This window comes from Botryllus schlosseri, chromosome 1, assembly GCF_051294905.1.
Source record: "Botryllus schlosseri isolate E-star chromosome 1, Bs_hap1, whole genome shotgun sequence".
NCBI lineage: Eukaryota > Metazoa > Chordata > Ascidiacea > Stolidobranchia > Styelidae > Botryllus > Botryllus schlosseri.
Window position 1 is genome coordinate 19,783,575 of NC_137236.1, and position 7,331 is coordinate 19,790,905.

The following is a 7,331-nucleotide window of genomic DNA, read 5'->3' on the forward strand; positions in this document are numbered from 1 at the left end:
TAAGCGAGAATATGCAACATAGCCGTCGTTATGCAAAAGAATCGAATACGACCGGGACAATTTGTTATAAAATCACCATCAATAGTACTGTATATACTGGGATAACAACTACGATTACCGTACTAATCATTATGGCTATTCAGCAGAACTCACGCCTCTATGGCGCAGTAGGCAGCGCGTGGGTCTCATAACCTCAAGGTCGTGCGTTCGATCCTCTCTCGGGGCATTCTTTTTCATTCCTAAGTCGGGGCCACGACTAAAATTTGTATTACTCTTCTACTAAATTTCTGCGTCATAATAAGGCATCAGACGATATTCCCCACATCGCAACCCAGTATTCCTAGCCTGTATGGTATTTCTACTAGGGATGGTGCGAACCTCTGAAAGGTTCAGGTTCGTGTGAACGCGAACCTTTTTGAAAGGTTCTGTGTGAACACTAACGTGAACCTCATGACGTCACGTGACGTCATATTGCTAATTCCAATCCTATCTTTCAGCGAAGTGATAGCCTATATCGTACAGTGTACAGTACACTGTACACAATATCTAGCGACGACTCGGGCCACATAATGCCACAATGCTGAGGTACATATTGGCGTTTTAAACGCCGCTGAATGTATCAACTGAGGCAATCAAATGATATAATAATCTCATAAATCAATATTTTCCGTCGCTTAGCCAACAATTTCGACGACGACTTACCAGGGAATAAAAGCTTACGCTACGCCTTAACGGTCTAGCCCAAACCGGACAATGTATTCGGCGTCTGAGTATTGCTACATTGATATCAAGCAGAGTGTAAAAGAGGTTCCTATACTTACTACCGATTTTACTCAATTAACAAGTTATACAGCAGTAGCCAACACCTCAACCGTACGGATTTGGATTTAATGACACAGTGAACCCATGCAGTCAAAATTGACCCTGAACCCCAGCTAGAATTTTTACATCAGAAAATGATATTTATCTCATTGATTGGTGGAGTAAGCATCATTGCTGACTACGCATTTCGCTCGTGATGTTGTGTGATTGCGGGTCAAGCTCACAGCAGAGAGTCACTAAATGTTCACAAAGGGTAACAAAGCTGGATATTTCGAGCAAACATTTGTAACAAAGCAAGTAAAACTTTTGAAATTGTCAAGGTGCATGGTCGTTTGGTCGTTTACTGTTGATTTTTATACTGCCAGCGCCCTGCAATATAATGCAATAAATTTGAACGAAAAATGTCATGATGAAGTGAAAATTATAATATACGCGAAAGGTTCACAGTGCAGAACCTACCAAGGTTCTGTTGTGAACGTGAACCTCTAAATTTCCGAGGTTCACACACAGAACGCGAACGTGAACCTCGCGTTCACACCATCCCTAATTTCTACCATATTTTCGTGGCTACTCCAAGATTAGAATTATTACCATCATAGAAGGCAACCTAATAAGCATATATATGATATTGATCGGGTCAACTATGGATAACTAACCTACGGGTGGATCTGAGACACGTGGCCGGACGGTTGGCAACCATAAAGGTCTAGCAATTTTTGACAGCTTCTAAACGGCGGATTACATGGTAATATGGAATAGCTTGCGACCCGGGAGCAAACTCTGCTGTTGTTCTGATCCCGATAATATAAACTTTGATCTGGCCACAGACTTGTACAAACTAAACATTTAGTTTGTTGAGGGTCAACTAGCTAAGGGTCTTTTAAGTAGTTCTAGTTGTCGTTCTAGTTGCTGATTTCGAAAATGAAGTAGTTGTAGTTCTAGTACGAGTTGCGGATTATGATAATTGAGTCGTTATAGTTGCAGATTTGAAAAAAATAATTGTTGCGGAACTACTAGAAAACATGTGTCTAGGTCTTGGGCAGGGCCGTAACAGCACATCGCCAGTTCCCCAAACTTTTTTCGTGGGCCCCCCATAGGGTTATAGACCGAAATTCTGGGGGGCGAAGCCCCCCAGACCCCTTCTCCGGCGATGCCCTGTTTACCGCTATTTATGATATGCGTTGGGAGTTTGTGTAGCGAATCAGCTTTTGTCGCCTAAGCGCTCGAAGCGCGGGAAATTTCTATTAGTAATGACTGAATCGGTCAGTATGATCGGGAATTGCATATTTTTTCATCAATTTTTATCTTCTCTCTGCTCACGTAATCAGATTTGCCGGTAGAGCTGAGTGAGGTGTGTTTGAAAAGGTAGGACCACTCAATAATAATTAAACATCTTCGGGCGTATACTCGTTGGTAGGAACGAAACAGCACCTCGTCAGGTCCCCAAAAACGTGGGTCTTGGGCTCCCATAGGGTGATGAAACGACCCCTCCATCACGTTGTTCGCGTTTGTCACGAAATCATCTGTACTGTATTGTGAGCCAGTGCGAAGCGCGAAAATTTTCGATAATTTATGATAAAATCGGTCAATCAGATCGGCGATTGCATATGCTATCAATTTATTGTCTTTTCTACTCACGTAATTAGATTTAGCGGTAGAGCTGAGTGAAGTGTCTTGAAAACGGGAGGGCACGTAAATAATAATAATTAAACATCTTCGGGCGGGTGGACCCGTTGATATGACTTCGTTACATGATGCTATTTCGTAACTTCCAGTCTGCTATATCAAAAAATATAGAATCGCCCAAACGTAGGCTTCTAAACTAAGAAACGCACACGATTTAAAATTGGTATTTCTTCACTGGCATAAATTTTTCCCCAGCGGGATGGTATTTGTCTTGTGAGGTTCAGATTGCATAGACAGGAACATTCGGCGCCAGTCATTTAGGCGTCTATATATGGACAATTAAACCTATATGTATTTTGTATATATAACGAAGTCTTTGGTCAGCATAAGGGCATAGACCCTTTCGGCCAAGGTCTTCTCGCTGCCGATCGTTCTGGCACACTTCTTGGAGTCGCATGTTATATGGCCTAAAACTTGATTGTATGTCTTTTTGAAAAATTGTATAAATTTCCAAAAATACTCTATGATTTATGCTAATTCACGAAAAAATTTTGGGCCCCCTTCGAGCTCGCCCCCCCCCCAATTGGGGGGTTTGGGGTGCGGCAGTTACGGTGCTGGTTTTGGGCGAATTGATATGCCGGTGCTTTGTTGAATGATGTTCAGGCACTGTGCAAGTGTGCAACCATTGATCGCTCAGAGTCATCACTGCTAATAGGGCTGGGCAAAATCGAGAGGGCTACCTGAGTGATTCGACTCTGAATCACGCATTATATGCTTTGAGTCGAGTATTCGAGTACCACTCCTTATGACGTCATAAAAGGATATAATATGTCATAGTTCAAATATGTGCCTTTTATGCTACTACAAAGAATACAAAGGCTGTTATCCATTACATTGAAGATACTTTGGTATACTTTTCGGCCATATCGATGTCAATGCACTTTTTTGACGATGTTGTGGGATGATCATGTCTTCGTAAATGTGCTATTTCTATAGTAATGTTCTTAGCTTTTTACTATGTTTTGTGTGCTGCGATACTGACAATCAAGCTTTCAAGGCTACCTCAGTGGAAAATAGTATCGTAAATTGAAGTCTCGGTGTTAAATTAACTTTCAGTGGCGAGGAGCGTATAATTTCAGAACTCGAAAAAATCGTATTGTACTGCTCGACTCGAATCATTAAAATTATTACTCGATTCAGATTCGAGTACTCGAATAATTGTGCCCATCCGTAACTGCTAACAGTGATGTAGCCAGCGGGTGGCTTTTTGGGTCGGAATCTTCCATTTTAAACTCGAAACCCCGTTCTTTTGAAATGTAGATTCAATGTCTGATATCTGCAATAACATAAAAAATAATGTGTTGACTAGGAGAATGAAATCCAGCTCAGTACAATTCTGAACCTTCTATGACTTGGGAACCCCTACGTCGCACCGTACGTTTGCACTATATTCGGCGGTGTATTAATTTCTCATAATTAATAAATTGGAGGCAATGAAATACGTGGTTAACACGTAGCTTCTGGGTGGATGTGTTACTATAAGGCAATTAACAATTTAGAGTCGAAGTACAAATATAATATTTTTCCCGCGTAATTATTCAAAATAATGGTAAACAAGAAACATTGTTTACTCTTTTAATCACACCAACCCATAGACTCGTCCTTACATTAAGACACCAAAATGTATATGGGATATTACGGTTTGGTCACAATCCCGAGCGGTGTGTAGCTTGGTAAAATCGTCCTGTTGTTTTGGTAATTTCGCAGGCAGGTTTTCCGAATTCGTCTTCTCGCAGCCTCAGCCGAATGACTGCATGCTTATGTCATAATCCCGACTTAAATTAACCCATGATACATCGACTTTATTATCAATATAGATTACGACAGGGATCAGCTATCTCTGGCACGCGTGCCAAAATGGCACGCAAGATGATTTTTCATGGCACGATAAATGATTTGATGTGCATTAATTTAATCATTTTTGTTGAAAAAAGTGAAACAAAAGTTTTCAAAATGAAAAAAGCTCGAAAGTGAATCCAAATTATTTCGTAAATCAACATGAAGGATAGGGGTCGATTGGGACTGATTTTTTCAAAATTTTCTCTGCACTTCCCACGTATAGTCTGTATTTGGCCCGCGGGCGACGTGTTTGAGACCCCTGTGCTTGCATATATTAATATATTATACCAGCGCTAGTTGGTGATTTCAAGGGAAAACGATATGACAAATATCGCGATGAAATTAAGAACACAATAGCAAGTGAACAGCACTATTCAACTCGTGATGAAGCAACTTGACGAAATTTGTAATGGCGTAACACACTGATACAAACCATTCGCATTTAAGATGTCCCTGGTGACCCGATCTCCCAATATGGATGGCAGCATTGTCAGAGTTCGATGCCATAATCTTCCCACATCAGTTATCGTGTATCGAATAGATGGGTGGGTACGATATAGTCTCATATTTAAAGTTCATCGCGGTCGAAGCCTAATACTCGCTCTTTGCCCATGAAATACCTTGCCCATGATATTTGATAATTGTAATAGCAGAATCCCAAATCTTTCAAGCAGGATGGTGCCTTTCTCGTTCACAGAAGTCTTTTGTGAGCAGCAGGTTTATCATCCTCATCGTCATCACCATAATCATCATCCACCTCCTATATTTTCTGAGGCAGCGTTCCAGATAATGATGACTTCAAGGAATTCTATACATTCTCGTCGGTACATTTACCATCATTCTATATCACGACGACATAGTTCACAAGGTAGAGCAATTCACGATAAAACTCGTATCGATGAATTCACGTCAGAACTATCGGACCACAAGCTACCGAAAGAAAATCCCAAGAACCATAAAATCTACAGGCCCAGTATGACATTTTGTTCGATACTGAGGACGATCATGGTGACCTACAATCTATCCCAGTGACAGAGCTCGATAAGCGACTGGAAAGTTGGTAAGTGCTTGACATACTGTAGCTCAAACAAAGATTAAAATATTCAACGGATGACGAACTCCATCTATGATTATTCTGCCGGACTGCGGGCCAATTAGCAAAGTCGAATTGCATGTTCACTGCATCGTGGCATTACATCACATGCTTATTGAATTACGTGTGAATGGCTGCATAAGCCTTCATCGATGGCCGCATGTTGGACACCTGCTGACTATACTAGTTCATTTCGGAACGTTATAGCTTCACACGAAATCGAGACTTTCGCGATAAACATGTTTTTGAAACTATCATTGCCTCATTTGTCAAAGCGGCCATGCTTCATTTGCTTACCTCTTGAAATATTCTATTACAAACGGGACTTTCTGCTAATTCGATACAAACGTTTTCCCATGACGCATACGGTTACAGGTGAACCGAGACTATATAAATCCTTAACCGAGCCGACCTGATATAGCATCAGTTGAGGTTCAACTAGCTCGTCAGGTGCAGAGTTTAGCAAGCTGTTGTTACATATGGTAGAGCAGAGGTGGTCAAAGCAATTATCGTAGATCCTCAAGTTGAAGTAGAAGTAATGTCGTAAATGAGTGCCAAATAGCGTAGTGGTATAATCCACAGCTGTTACACCAATGGGTTGCGGGGTTCGAGTCCGACTGAGGTAATCTCATCTCCAGACTTCCTATATAGATGGTGCAGGTGTATCTAGGATCCTCCTCGTCATCTCATCCCTGTAAGCAGTGTCTTATAAAAGCCTAGAAGTGGGCAGTGCGACAGGTCGGCATCTGCGTAATAAAAAGTGAAGAAAATTGGCCTGGTACCACAGTAGTCGACAAACACCATGAATACCAAAAACAACGTCTTAAAAGTCTACTCTGGTAATGGTACAAGTAGCGATGTCAAAGTAAGCGAACCAAGTAGGCCTATAGTTTCCCCCAAAAACTGAATACTGCTACGTAGAATTAAGTAAACAAAAGCTACTACGAAAAAGTGGAAGTACCTCGTTACTCACCCCCTCTGTATTTCGGATCAGGATTCGAATCTGTCCGATGAAAAAATCCTAATCCAATCCTGAGTCCTAATCCAATCCGGAGAATGCGGGACCGAATACACTGTGCTACGAGTAGCTCAAGTACTGAAACCCAAGTCGTCGATGATTTTAACATTATACCTCATCAAGACAATACGGCAGGCGTTCCTAATCTTTTTCAATCGCGGACCCCTTCAAGTTTTATGGGCTGTCGCGCGTACCCACAAAATCCTAAAAGTCGATGATTGGGAGATAATAACGTCAAGCCCAACGCTATTTCGGGCTTAAAATTAGATAACTAATGACTAGACAAGGTTACTTACAGTCCCAATCACGACATCATTCTCAAAGGTTATTCAGGTGATGCAATTTCTCGGTGATGTATTGTCCTTTCACTGACCCCCTAAAACTAGTTCGCGGACCCCTAATGTTTCCGTGGACTCCAGTTCAAGAACCCCATGCATAAGAGTTACGTGCAATGCGAAACGCCGCGTCATAGACGTTCATACGAAACATGAAAGTTAACGAAAAAATTCAATTTTATCAGTTATAAATTCTGAATTATTTGTTTTTCCTGACCCCCGGTACCCGGGCAAAAATACTAACTCGGTTCCGTTCTGATCGATTCATATTATTAGTAATTTCATCATTTGAAAACACCACAACATCGCGATAAAATAAAAAAAATTAAAAAAATACGAAACTACCTGAAGTCGTCTTTTAATAAAACAGAACCTAATACCCGAAGAAAAACAAGCATAGAAATTGATTAAAAATGAAAAGAAGATAATACAATATGGAGAAGAGATGAAAATGAAGAGGCATGCGGTTGTCGATTTAGATGTCCCATCGCGGTCAGCTAATCTCGAGCGCAGAGCAGTATTTATTCAATAACATCGC